General features: G+C 44.6%; 1 pseudogene; it reads right to left on the bottom strand.

Moving 5' to 3' along the window:
- Positions 1 to 14,735: 14,735 nt before the first annotated feature.
- On the bottom strand, positions 14,736 to 15,002 carry LOC102843145 (annotated as a pseudogene).
- Between the last annotated feature and the right edge of the window lie 227 nt (positions 15,003 to 15,229).

Below are 15,229 nucleotides of genomic sequence, written 5' to 3'. Positions count from 1 at the left end.
AAGAATAAACTCATACCTATCTTTTCAATACTTTTAATGGATTTTTACTTGCACAAGCATTTATATATACTGGTTTTGTGTGCCATTGAGTCAGGAATGACCCATAGCTGACCCTCCAGCAGGTTTTGAGAGGCAATAAATCGCTTACAAGGAGACTGTTCATCCTCCTTCTGTGGAGTAACTGGTGGATTTGAACATTGTGCCTTTGGAATTGTAGTACAGCTTCTTACCACTAAGCCACCAGAGCTCCCTTTAGGTAAACCCATAATCATGCCCTTCCATACTTGATCCTTCTCCTACCACAGCGCACGCCACGTCAATCACGGCCTAGCCTGAAGTTCCTTCTTGGTGCAGGTGTTAAGTCACTTCAGTGGCTTCTGTAAGGTTGAAAGTTTGACTGCACCCAGAGGCTCCTCAGAAGAAAAGAAGGGTTTGCTTTCTACTTTTTTTATTCTTTCACTAAAAAGGCTACAGAACATACTTCTCCTTCAACAAAAGATGTCCCATGAATTATAATCTGACAGTAGCTGCTTTATGAATACTTCCAAGCATCTTCCATGTTTACATCAAATGCATGCCACACTAACACACCTAACAGATTGTCCTACTGTTCTTTAAAAGTGGGACATGTTATTTTTCACTTTGCTATCATTAAGAGTCCATACTGAAAAAAATTAACTAGTTTGGGGTTAGCAGCACTTCCTAATTTTCTGGTGATTTTCCTTGAGGCTGCATCTAGTGACACAGTCGCTCCTTCCACAGCTGACAGTCCCCATCAACTAACTGAAGGCACCGGCTGTTAGCCATCCCGAACCTGACCTTCCCGTAAACAGGACAAACCATTTGTGAAAGCTGCTTCGTGGTGATGCTAAAACTGGATACTGTTTTTCTATCACATTTAAGAGTTTCACATTCTCCAGGTGTTTTTCTCACGTTTCAAACAACGTGTAAGCTTTCATTCTTCACTTGAGCATTTTTTTATCATTTTAAAAAAACAAGCAGCACAGTCAGGTAACAGCAAGTTCACTTCATCTATAAACATGAGGAAACACCTGGGGCAGAGGAGTGAGGCCTGAGGTGTTAAACACGGGTAGGAGGCACTTAATGCATATATGATCCATGTTCAATGACACATCAAGCCATGGGATGGAGCACCCAGGTGCCTGTGTGCCACGTCACCAAAACCACATCTGGACGGAGGAGCTCCACTTCTGCCCACGTGGCCCAGAGGCCACTGAGATTGTGGTGACCGAGGGCCAGGTGCAAACTCACAAACCTAGACCTCTTCAACACCCTCAACTTGGCAGGTGTAGCAACTGCATTTTACCTGGTGCGCTCCTGTGAGGCACCAAAGTGCCCCAGAGACCCCTGCCCTGGCTCAGCATCCTTAACCTACCGCAGACCCTCCCACATCACGTTCTCACAGGTGAGCTGGCTTTAGCAGAGAAGGCAGCAACCCGTAGGCAGGACCCAGATGAGACACATGGACCCCCATCCCATCCCAACTCGATCCTGACATAGGGTTTATATAACAACAATCTCCTCTTTCTCATTATGTATCAAAGGCAGTAAGCACCATTTTATCACACCATTTATTGCACCTCTGTGATGGACAAGTTTTGTACATTACTAAAAATTTGTTGAGCTGAAGTAGGTAAGCACTACGAGCCCTACTTTAGAGAAGACAAAGTTATAGCCAGATGGAGGTAAACTGTGTACCAAACACAAACCAGTACCTAGCAGAGGCAGGACTCAAGGCGTGGTCGGCTCTCAGATACAGGAACAAGAAAACATTTGGGACATTCTGAAATACAAAATGTTTCTAGTAATCTGGTGGCGTGGTGGGTTGATATGATGTTGGAACAGATTCAATGGCACAAAATAACAAGGTTAGACAAATTATGCATATATAGAAGCATGTGTTCATAGTGGTTCATTTATCTGAAAACTCACCCCAACTTCCAGGAGCCACTGCACATGGCCCCAGAACAGGGGGGCTCTAATACCTTCAGTCTCAGCTTGCTTGCAATTGAGTAGTCCAGAATCCTCTATCATAAACCCACTGTTGACCTCTGGTCAGTGATGCTGCCCTGTCCCTTATCCTCTTCCACAAATTCTGGGTCAAAAGAAGGGGAATCTAATAGACAAGAATGCTACAGAATTAAAATGTACACTTTAACTTGGTTGATAATTATGCTTCTCTTTTAAAATATTATAGCCACGATAATAACACTAATAGACGTCAGTACACACTATTCTAACGAGTAACTGCATCCAATGACTATGACTACAGAGAACTGACAATCCAGAATTAAACAAGAAGCCCTCTAAGGAGTAAAGTATCTTTACAACGCAACTCATACCTAGTCCAAGGAAGAATCCTTGCAGTATAATCTAATTCCCTTATTCAGTTCTGACAAGTTTATTTAGTAAACTCATCTGTGAGTCCCTGGTGCTTCACTGCCAATGCCAGATGGATACTGGCCAAAAGCAGAGAGCATAACAGCAATGTCTATCTGTGTTTCATTGACTATGTAGAGGCATTTGACTGTGTGGACCACAACACACTGTGGCTGACTCTGAGAAGAATGGGAATCTCAGAACACTTGATTGTGCTTATGTGAAACCTATACTTGGACCAGGATGCAGTTGCTGGAACAGAGCAAGGAAACACTGCACGGTTCGAAATCAGAAAAGAAGTGTGTCAGGGATGTGTCCTGTCTCCATATCCTTTCAGTCTGTATGCAGAACAAATCATTCGGAAGACTGGACTTTATGAAGAAGGATGTGGCATACGGATTGGAGGAAGACTCATAAAAAACTGCCATTATATAGATGACACAATCTTACTTGCTAAAACTGAGGGCCTAAAGCATCTGCTACAGTGGGTCAAGGACTGTAGTTTGCAATATGGATTGAAACTCATCAAGAAAACAAAGATTCTCACCACAGGGCCAATTGACAACACTGTGATAGATGGAGAAGAGATTGTGATTGTTAACAATTTCAGCTTGCTTGGTTCACAATCAACACTCCTGGCACTAGCAGTCAGGAATAACTAATTGCATTAGGGAAATCTGCATCCAGGGACCTCTGCAGGGTGCTGAAGAGCAAAGATGTCAGTCTAGAGACTAAGGTGCACCTGATCCAGGCCATAGCTTTCACAATTACTTGCTATGCATCAGTGAGCTGACAATGACCCAGGATAACAGAAGAACTGATGCTTTTGAATTGTGCTGGAGAAGAGTCTTGAACATACCATTGACTGCCAAGAGAACTAACAGGTCTGTCCTAGAGAGGGTGAAACCAAGCTTCTCCTTGGAGGCACATACTTTGGTCATGTTGCCAGGAAGGGTCAGTCTTTGCAGAAGGATATCATACTTGGAAGGGTTGAGAGACAGTACAGGAGAGGGAGACCCCAGATGAAAGGGACTGACACAATTACTGGGGCAATAGGGCAGCTGAATCAGAGAAAATGAGCTTGGCTCAGGATAAAGCAAATTCAGAGTTACTATCCACAGAATCACTATGAGTCACAAGCAACTCGACATAACACCACCATCTGTGAGGGGGTGTCCTATGCATGCTAGAATCAAGTATCCGCTGGACTTTTTCCTCACTGAACACTTGTAGTCCTACAAAGAATACTTCATTCAGTAAACTATCCAAGGTTCTATACCTTGGAAATCCACCACCTGGTTTCACATCCCATTAACTGAGACTCCACATGGGCACTCTCGATCACTAAGCTGCTATCCTCAAAACTTAGCGCCCAGATGCCATGAGATCAAAGGTGGTAGATGGAGACACTTGTAGAAACAATTTTTTACTGATATAGTCTGGAGCAATGCCCTAAATGTACCTTCCTAAAAGTACCAAATTGCAAGTCACTCAATTCCACCAGCCACAGAATATGGACAATCTCCTCCTGCGCAACTTACAGCCTCTGAAATCCCACAGAAGGGTCTACTACAAGTTGTTTCCAACTAAGTGTCATAGAACAAGTGCCCAGGTGGCCCTGCTCTTTTTAACACTGGGACCCATTCTCTCTCACTGTTCTCGAGCTGGCGTCCATTCAGAGCTGACCCGTCACTGGAGATCCCAGGAAAATTTAATTACACTCATAGGATACCTAGATCAAGAAGCTGGAGATCGAACAGAAAAAGGGAACATAGCATGATTTTAAATGAAGAAAGGTGTGCGTCAGGGCTATATCCTTTCTCCATACTTATTCAATGTGGACACTGAGAAAATAATTTGAGAAGCTAGACTCTTATGAAGAAGTATGCGGCATCAGGACCAGAAGAAGATTCAACCGCAGCCTGCTTTATGTAGATAAAGTGAAAAGTGAGAACTTAAAAGACCGGTTGCAGAACTTCAAAGACTACAGTCTTCGATATGGATTGCATCTCAACAAGCGTGGGTGGGACACGGGAGGGAGGGAATCCTCACCACCTAGCCAAAAAGCAACATCATGATAGAGGGGCAAAAGACTGACACTATCAACGATTTCTCCTGAGAACCACATCGACACTCTTGTGATGCAGACATATTGTAATATGAAAGCTCTCTGTCAGGAAACTCCAAAGAAATGATGCCAATGTGAAGGCACACCTGATTCAGGCCATGGTCTTTTCTATCACTCTGTGCTGGACAACGACTACGGAAGAAAGAAGAATTGATGCCTTTGAGCTGTGGTGGTGTATTGAATATTTTACAGGCAACCAAAAGAACAGGAATATCTTGGAGAAGGTGAAGCCAGTATGCTCCTTAGAGGAATGGGTGCAAAGCAACGTCTCCCATACTTTGGGCATGTTGTTATAAGGGGCTAGTCTCTGGAGAGGGACATCATGCTTGGAAAGACCACGGAAAAGAGGGAGCCCCTCGACGAGATGGCTAGTGTCTGCAGCAAAGGGTCCAGACGTGGCGGGGAAGATAAGGATGGCGCAGGATATGAACCCATCATATGTGTCATTCGTTCACGGGGTTGCCAAAAGTCGCACTCATCTTGACAGCACAGCACCTAACAACAATTAAGAGAAACAGCGCCCAGATGCTTCTGACTGTGTCCCTCATACACCTTTTCACAGAAACTGAAAGTGCCTGCCCAGGAAGCAAACTAAAGTGTAAGCTGTGCTGCTGACGCAACACCGGGTAAGAGTTCCTGCTTTCAGAAGTCATCTTCCCCAGCTCCCACAAGGCCAGCCCCCTCCTCCCTGCAGCCCCAGATTGTCCTTCCCGGAGAGGTCCAGGAGCAGGCAGGGCAGGGCAGGGGTCGCCCCCGGGGCCAGGGGGCCTCGGCTGCCTCGTCCCGGGACACGCCCTCCCCGCTCCAGGCGGCAGCGAGCGTCCGGGGAGCGGACAGCGCGTCCACCTCGCCCACCACGCCCCCCGGGAAGGTCTGCCCGCCGCCCGCAGCCCGGCTCCTCCGGGGCCCCCGATCGGCAAACAGCGGGGAGACCCACCGCCAAGGCGACAGCCCCAGCTCCGCCGCACGGCCGCGGAAACTCACGCTCTCCACCGCTCGCTTGCGTCCTCTCGTCTTCGCGCGCACGCACATGCGTCATCACGCACGGGCACCCGAGGAGGGCGCGCCGGCTCCTCGCGGCCTGCGGAGCGGAGCTAGGTCCCGGCGTGAGCACTGTGGACAGGCGTGGGCCCCGTCGCGATGCCATCCTGGCGGCCGGGAGGACGGGGGGGACAAGGAGGCCAGGCGCGGCGCATGCCCAGTCTAGATGGTGTGCGCACCCGTTGGCTGGGTCTGCAGCACCGCGGGGCCGGGAGGACAGCGCGTCCCCTCGAGCCAGCCCCGAGCGTGCACGGAGCGTGGGTAACTCTGCTCCTTCCCGCCATCGCGAGCTGTTGGCCGCGGCCACGCGAGAGGCGGACGAGGGGGGACTCTGCCCCCAGTCTGTGCGGGGAGAGGGGGCCGCGGGGCGAGGGGGCCGCGGGGCACGCCGGGAGCTCAGGTTCGACTGGGCTCAAATTCAAGTTCACCGGCTAGAGCGGCGTGGCGTCCCCAGATAAGCCAGGAATGGAGCACAAGAGCTGCTTATCGGGCTGCGGGTTGTCAGGGCGACTGGGGAGCGAGGTCGTGGGTGAACCGCAGCCTCCCCGAAGCTCAGGTCCGGGGCTCAGGTCCAGGGCGGGCTGCCTAGCGCGGTCCGTGGGGAGTTGTGCTGCTAACCCGAAAGGGGGTGCATCTTTGGTGGTTCGAGCCCAACAGTGGCTCCGCGGGAGAAAGGTGGGCGGTCTTCTTCTCTCCTGCTATTTAACAGCATTGGGAAATTCACTCCAGTGTCCGCTAGAAGTCTGTTCCGACTCAATGTCGGTATTTTGAGGTGTTAGACCTTTTAAAAGATGTGCCATGAAAAGGAAAAACCTCTTTCATTGTTATACAATTCCTCCACCCCAAGTCCACTCAACTATGCAGCCGTCACTCTGGACTTCTGTAATGACAAGAATACCCATTCATTCATATGGCCCTTTTAAACATTTGGGGTGGAGGGGGCGGAGAAAGTGCAACAATGAATGACTGGAAACCCAAAGTCTCATTTTAAAAAATGAAGAAAATAGTATTTAAAAAAATGTGCCATTTCTGATTCTACTTACCAAAAAAAAAAAAAAAAAAACCACACACACAAAATCTCGCCTCATTCCTGTGAAGTTGGAAGCAATTCATAGCTGACCCTCCTGGGTTTTTGAAGTCTGTAATCGCAAAAGAGAAGACTGCGCATCTTTCTTCAGCGGAGTCGCTGGCTGGCCTCGAACCACCGCCAGAGACGTGCCACGTTTAGTTAGCACAACTCCCTGCGCACTGGACCACCAGTGCTGTCAGGCAGCCTTCTGTTTACTTGTAGATGTCCAGGTAAGTGAAATGCTGCGATGCTGAGTTTGTTTTGTATGCTCACCCAACCCATTGCCAGCCAGCCAGCCCTTCCGACTTCCAGCCTTAATTCTATAAACGAAGACAGCCCATCTTTCTCCCTACGAGTGTGTTGTTCTCCCAAAAAGACGTAGTGACTGGAGAACTCAGTAGAGGATCTTTGAGAGAGGCACTTGATGACAGCGATCGAATATTTACTAGAAAGCGTGGCGTCTGTGATTAGCTGGTCTACTAAATGGAAAAGAAAAATCAGAAGTCTTTCTTCACTTTGTTGTGTTATGTGTTGGAGGAGCTAAGCACCCTCAGGCAGCATTCATAGGTTTGTTTATTTTGGAATTTGACATTTAAATGAAAATTTGCCTCTTGTTTAGGGTACATAACAGACTTGAAAGCAAAAGAAAATTCCTGACAATGTTTATTCCTTGTGTTGTGTATTCCTTGGGTTTTATAGAAGTGACCCGTTTAAAAACAGAGTTGATCAGAAAGCTTGGCTGTGCAGAGGTACTGCATTCCTGGAGATGGAAGTGCAACTAAATAAGAAAAAGCTTTTAAAGATTAATTGCCTGTAGGAGTATTTTATGTGCTTCCTAGGAAGGAAAAAAAAATAAACATAATTTCTCAAAAAGCAAAGATCTCCCTCCACTTAACTACAGATCCAAAATCATATAGATCCATTCAATTCCAGTCCTGCCTTCCCTCTGCACCTTTCTGTAACTGCAGCGTTCCTCTTGACCTGATATGAAGACTGCCGATATTTGAGCTTCTCCAACAATTTCTTCCACAAATGTAGTCAGTCACCTGTGCAGCCCATCAGGTGAGATCCATGTATAAAGTTGTCACCTGTGCTTTTAAAAAAGGTATTTGCAATTAATAAAATATTGTAAGTACAATATTCAAGCATTCTGTTTCCAGCCTCATTTCTATCACCAAACCCTTATTTTCCAGCTACTATTCCTTCTTCACTATTTCCCACTTTTGCATTCCAGTCACTAGTTAACATGTTATTATATAGTTACTATGTTCGGTCAATTTCGGACCACAAGATTGAGAGCTGGACAATGAATAAGGATGACAGGAAAAGAATTGACACCTTTGAGCTGTTGTGTTGGAGAAGAGCACTGAACATCCCATGGATGGCCAAAGAACAGATATGTCTCAGGGTACAGCTGGAGTGCTCTTAGGAGGCAAGAATGATGAGGCTTTGCCTCACCTACTTTGAGCATGTTGCTAGGAGGTGCTATTTCTTGGAGAAGGACATGCTATTAGGAAGAGTGGAGGGTCAGCAAAAGAGAGAAGGACCTTCAACCAGGTGGACTAACACAGTGACTGCCGCAGTGAGGTCTTATGTGTCAGGAAGTGTGAAGATGGCACAGGATAGAATAGTTTTCAGATCTTTTGTTCATAGGGTCGCTATGAGTTATACTCAACCCAACGGGACCTAACATCAACAACAATACAAGAAGACTCCCTTCTCATGCCTACTTTGGGCATATGGTTAAAAGAGGCAGGTCCTTGGAACAGGACATCGTGCATGGAAACATAGAGGGTATCAGTGAAACATTCCATCAGGAAAGGACAGTGAAAGTTTGTAAGATGTCCTCTTGTTCTGAATGTTAAGTAAATTCGGATTTGGGTTTTTTTTTTTTAAGTTCTAGTTGACAATGGACTCTAGTACGTCAGAGACGATGAGGATGGCACATGATTATGCAACGTTCAAATCTCTGCATAGGATTACTATGAGTTGTAGCCAGTTTAACAGCATCTAACAACAACATAATGATTAAGGGGCTCTGGAGGTCGTACAATGGGTTAAGCACTTAGCTACCAACCAAAACAGTCATTTGAACCCACCAGCTTCTTTCCAGAAAAAGATGTGAGTCAACTTCCCTAAAAATTTACAGTCAGGGAAACCCTACTGTGCCCCCTAGTTGTTGTGTACCGTTGAGTTGGAACGAACCCATCGTTGACCCTCTGGTGGGTTATCATAGGCAGTTAGTTAATTGCATGGGAGGAGATTGTCCATCCTTCTCCCATGGAGCAACTGGTAACCTCAAACCACATACCTTCAGGATTGCAGGCAGCTTCTTGCCAGTAGGTCACCAGAGCGCCCTACAGTAACTATAAATCAGACTCAACTCCAGAACAGTAGATTTGTTTTGCTCATTTTTTCCCCTTTCACTTCTCATGTTCAAGTCCCATTTACATTGACAAGCATTACTTGAAAAAAAAATTACGTAAACATGGGACAGGCAGCACCATCTTGTCATTGTAGCAAGGCTAAAACGGAGTCAATCTGAGAGTGATTTCTTTGAATGTAAAAAATACATAATTTTTACATTTTATAAAGAAGTCCTGGAAGCTCAAAAGCCTTTCTGTATTTTAAAAATGAGAAAAAGCAATATTAAGCACATTGTGCACAAAGTGTAAAACATCTAATGTCCTGATTTTCTAATTTAACAAAGGCCTGCTGGAGAGGCAACAATAATGGATTAAGTCATCTGATTTAAAAGTGGATCTTTCATCAGGATCAGAGGAACACTCAGCAGTAGTCTACGTAGTCTAAGTAGCACAGCCTTGCTTGCTGAATGTAAGAAGGACCTGAAGCACTTGCTGCAGAAGATCAAGCAGGATAGGCTTCATTATTGAATTCATCTCAACATCAAGAAAACAAAAATTCTCACCACTGAATCAAAAGGTAACATCATAGTATATAGAGAAAAGATTGATACTATCAACAACTTCATCATACTTGGATCCACAATCTACACTTGTGGTATCAGCAGTCAGCAGACATGTTGCACTGCGAGAGTCAGCAGCCGAGAACATCTTGATTGAAGAGCAATGATGTCAGTTTGAGGACTAAGGTACACCTGATTCAGACCATGGTCTTTTCAGTCACTTGCTGTGCATCTGAAAGCTAGAGAGTGAATAAGGATGACAGAAGAATTGATGCTTTTGACGGCTTTTTTTTTGTGGGAGAAGAGTACTGAATATCTTATGGACTGGCAAAAAAACCAAACAGATATGTCTTGAATTAAGTGCAACCAGAGTGCTCCTTAGAGGCAGAGGTAATAAATTTTATCTCGTACTTTGGACATGTTACTAGGAGAAGCTACTCCGTGAAGATCATGTTTGGAAAGGTGGAGGGTCAATGAAAAAGAGGAAAGATCTCAAGCATGTGAATTGACACAGTGACTGTAGCAGTGGGCTTGAGTACGTCAGAGATTGTGAGGACAGCACAGGACCGGGTTCACATCTGTGGTTCATAGGATTGTTATGAGTCATACTCAAAGTAATGGCACCTAACAAGTAAAGAATATTTTTTTTATTTCTCATAAATAAGGACAGGTATGGATGATAGAATTACATCACATATTTGGAAGGGGGTGGGGAGGAACCAATCCCACAGAATTCTGAAATAAAGGGGGAAAAACACTTCTCCATTTATTCCATGAAGGCAATTTTACACTGATGTTAAATCCACATGTGTAACAAGAAAACTACAGAACTTTCGTGAATATAGGCACAAATACTCCCATTAAATTATTAGCAAACTGAACAACATACGTAAAGAATTGTACTCTGGATATTAATTTAACATCAAGAACCCAATTAATGTGGAATGTCATCTTAAATATGAATAGAAGCTCAACATCAAGAAAACAAAGATTCTCATCCCTTGGCCAATTGGCAGCATCATGATAGATGGTGAAGAGACAGATTTTTACAAGCTTCAGTGTGCTTGTTTCTACAACACTCTTGCCACCAGCAGCTAGGAGATTAAAAGACAAATTGCATTGGGAAAGTCTTTTATCAGAGACCTCTCCAAAGTACTAAAGAGCAATGATGTTGGTCTGGAAACTAAGTTGACTCTGATTCGGGCCATGGTCATTGCAATTACAATGTGTCAGAAAGCTGGACACTGTCTAGAAGTGTCCATAATAAAAGAATTGATGCCTTTGAGCTGTGGTGCTGGGGAAGAGTGTTGAATATACCATGAACTGCTAGGAGAACAAACAGGTTTGTCCAGGAGAGGGTTAAATCAGGCTGTTCCTTGCAGGCAAGGATTCTGAAGCTGTGTCTGACATACTTTGTGCATGTTGCAAGGAGGAATCAGTCCTTGGAGAGGGATGTCATGCTTAGGAAGATGAAGGGACAGCGTAAGTTAGGAAAACCCTCAATGAGATGGAATGATTGATTTAGTGACTGGGGTAGTGGGGGTAGGTGTGTCAGAGAGAGACAGATTGACACAGGCTAGATCAGGGGTTAGGGCTGTTGTACATAGGGTCACTATGAGTTGCAAGGAATTCAATGACACATAACAACAACAAACAGTAGACTAAAGGACCAAAACCAAATGATCATGTCTGTAGGAAAAGCTTTGATCAAATCCATGTTCATCTAAGAGACTCATTGCGGCACCATCCTTAGAATTTCTGCCTTGCTCAACTCACTGTTGAAGTCGCTATTACATCATAACATTAAGGGTCAAAACCAAAAAACCCCAAACAGAACATTAAGTGTCCTATTTATCCTCTGAGCCTCCACATTTTTATAACTTTCATCATTTCTCTAAGTTCATAGAGTTTCCAGAGGCAAGCTATTTCAGAAGTGGATGCCATTCCTGCTTGCAAGCCTATTTTAATCTGGGAGCTCCACCAAACACTGTCCACCATGGGTGACCATTACCACATTTGACTCAAAGCAATTCCATGAACAATAGATCTAACCCTTGCCCTATCCTACACCATCCCAACAATCTGAGACATGCTCGAGTCCATTGCTCCAGTCACCGTATTCATCGTGTTGAAGATCTTTTCTTTGACCTTCCATTTCTCTCAGCATGATGTCATTTCCCAAGGCCTGGAACCTTAACTGTTTTAAGTGTCGTCAAGTCGTAGATGACTCATAGTAACCCTATGAATGAAAGACCTGAACACTTGTATAACTCTCATTTCTCTAAATTAGTGTTAATCTAACAGCTAAACTTATAAAATTTCTAGAAGGAAAAACTTTGTGACCTTAAACATTTATTAGATATGATACCAAAAGCAAGCATGATAAGCCTTCATCTCACTACTTGGGACTTGGAATCAGAAGGGGCAGGTCCCTGGAGAAGGCCAACATTCTTGGGTGTGCAAAAAAGAGAAGGATCCTAAAACAGGTGGATTGACGCAATGGCTACAACAGTAGGCTCAAGCGTAGTGGCTGGAGTGAGGATGGGGCAGACAGGGCAGCGGTTCCTTCTGTTATGTTTAAGGTCACTGTGAGTTGGAACTGACTCGGCAGCACCTGACAGGTGTGTCTTGGAGAAAGCGTGGCCACTGGTCCTTGGAGGCAAGGATGGCAAAGCTTTGTCTCACGTATCTTTGGCATGTTGCTAAGAGGGCTTTCTCCTTGGAAAAGCAGAGGGTCTGACAAAAGAGGAAGGACCTAAAAGAGATATATTGGCACAGTGATAGCAGCGATGGGCTCAAGCGTGCCAGAGAGAAGGATGATCCGGGATAGGACAGGGTGCAGATCTGTTATTCATGGCCTCCCTATGAGTTGTACTCAATGCCACCTAACAACAACAATTAGTGATAGCTGATTCGATGGCACCTAACAAGAGGAAAGAGTGAGCTTGGCAGGTTTGCTCAGGGACCACCCAACAACATGGCTATGTGGAAGGTATTATTGTGTGTGTGCAGGGAGGGGGGAGGGGCATCACCAGTAAGAGAGAAGTCCAATACATAGGAGCATCTCATCTTGTAAAGCTGTCAAAATCTGAATCATTTTCAATGAAACCAGATAGAAAAAGGCTACTTCTTAGAGTGCTTTGGGAGTTTAAGGAAAGAAGCTACAGATTAAAGGTGGGCAGATATGAGAATACTTCTGCCTTAGAAATGCTTATAGTGGTCCTTTCTTTGAGCCTTTACATGGAAATGTGTGCTTCAGAATTCAAATTATTTTCCACAATTTTAAAAGAAGAACATTAAATAAATACTTAACATGATTGTGTTCAGCCTACAGCCAATGAGAAAAGCCCTAGAAGTAATGAGAAATTACCAGAAGTAGAAATAGGAGCAATAGACCAGTCCTGGTTAATTATCCTGACATGATTGTGGACATTATTATAATTGCCTATCAATTTGCACAAATCAACTCTCAATTAATTTAATGAAGCCGAGAAGAGCTATGGTAACATGAAAATAATTTGTGTTTCACTTTGCAGGTATTCTATTGCTTTGAATTTAATGGTGAAACCCCCGTCCCTGGGTTAGCTAGTCTTTGATTTCCAATCTTAGCATACTCACGTGGTTCAAACTCCCATATTAGAATAGGAGACAAATGAAACCTCAGTCTCTCCTCATTCACTGCCTAATATTTTTCCAAAAGAGTCTTCCTTGGCCTCCATGGGAGATGAAGAAGCAAGGTCCTCCTCCTTAAACTGAAATCACCATCACTGGAAAAATAGGAATGTAATGAATTAATCTATCAGTTCTTGAGACGGGCATGTGGGAATATGTTGGGAGCTGGAAGTCACAGTCTTCTCTCATTAGGAATGGCAGTTGAGAACAATTAGTGCATGGTGATTTGATTGCAGAGTAACGTTGTTGTTGTTGTTGTTGTTGTTAGGTGCCATTAGCCTAGATGGAAAATCTCCTTCAGTGATTAACTGCCTCTGAAAAATTCTGGAGGATCAGTTGTGAGTTCTGACTTAATGGCAAACAACTGTCCTAATAGAGGAGTATTAGTGACCTTTTGAAGCTCTGTCTCACATACTTTGGGCACGTGACCAGGAGAGACTGGTCCTTGGAGGAGGACATCATGCTCAGAAGGGTGGAGGGACAGCACAGGAGAGAGAGACCCCGGATGAGATGGAGTGATACAGTATCTGGGGTTATGACGGTTGGTGTGTCGGTGTTGGAATTAGTGAAACTGGCTCAGTACAGGGTAGGGTTCAGAGTTGCTGTACATAGGGTCACTATGCATCACAGGTGACTCAACGGCACATAACAACAGACTATATTGGTTGGGTATTGTTTTTTTTAATTTAAGCTTCTTGTTTAGAGTCAATAAGACCTTGGGGAGGGCCTTTGTATTTAACTATATTTTGGAGGAACATTCTAAGTAATACAGCATCTTCTGTCAGTATGTTGTACTCAGATAACCTGGGGTTGTTGTGATGCTGAACCTTGTGACATTGGAGTGTCAAATGCCATAACGGTTACCTATGGTGGGCAGTGGTGGAGCTCCTAGTTTAGGACAGGTTTGGAAGCACGAGTGGCATCCACTTCCTAAACAACGTGCCTCTGGAAACTGTATGAACTTTGATAAATGATGATAGTTATAGAAAAGGCCTTTTGTTCATAGGATTGCTATGAGTCATGCTAGCCTTAACAGCAATCAACAACACAGTGGTAAGAAGTTGCACTTCAGTCCCAAAGGCACATGGTTCAAATCCACCAGCCTCTCCATGAGAGAAGGATGAGCAGTCTACTGCCATGCAATTTACAGCCTCTGAATACCTGCTGGAGGGGTCAGGTATGGGTAAGTTCCAACATGAAGGCCCATGACTGTCCTAACACTTAGTAGTATGGTCCCTGCTGCCTAGACCTGGGAACAGAGATCCTAACTTACTGCTTGTTTCCAAAGACTAGTTCTTCTGCACATAGCAGCTTTGTGAACACTAGTAGCCTTCTTATTTTTTTCATGTGCATGGACATAAAGGGCATATTTATTTAGTGAATACTGCTGGCAAGCATTATCCAGGAGGTACAAGGTGGCAAAGGTGCTGTGATGGCCAAGGAATATTTCAGGGCTATGTACCATCCCAACAGGAACAGGCACGGGGCCTATGACAGTGTCATTCCCAAAGGCCTTCCACACGGTCCTCATTGGTGCCCTCATCCTTGTTCTTGGCCACAGTCTGCAGCCTGGGCAGGAAGGGCTCGAACTCCAGGATCTTCACATTTATTTCATCATTCTTAGGGTTTCCCGGGACCTTGAGCACCTTGGCGTTGGTGAGATTCTGGCCAAGGGCCCTCATCATGTCACCACACGGGCTGTACAGGTCAAGCAGCTGGAAAGGCCCCTCAAACTCTGCATTCTTGTCCTCGGTGAAGTCACACATCATGAATGCTCAGGTATCAGGACTTTTCCACCAGTAACTGCCTCCTCATTTTCCCCCTAGTTACTCAGAATAAAACTTTTTTTTTTTTCTATTCTGAAAAGAGAAGAAAGTAAAAAAAAAAACAAAACAAAAACATGAAATCAGAACAACCAAAAATTATACAAGTTACTTTTTTTCCCAAATATGTATTACTTTTAGAGAATGAAGAGAAAGTGTAGTTTGCTGTC

Source organism: Elephantulus edwardii, unplaced genomic scaffold (assembly GCF_000299155.1).
Source record: "Elephantulus edwardii isolate Elephantulus edwardi_28Jun2011 unplaced genomic scaffold, EleEdw1.0 scaffold00087, whole genome shotgun sequence".
Lineage (NCBI taxonomy): Eukaryota > Metazoa > Chordata > Mammalia > Macroscelidea > Macroscelididae > Elephantulus > Elephantulus edwardii.
This window is presented reverse-complemented; position numbering and strand designations above follow the sequence as displayed.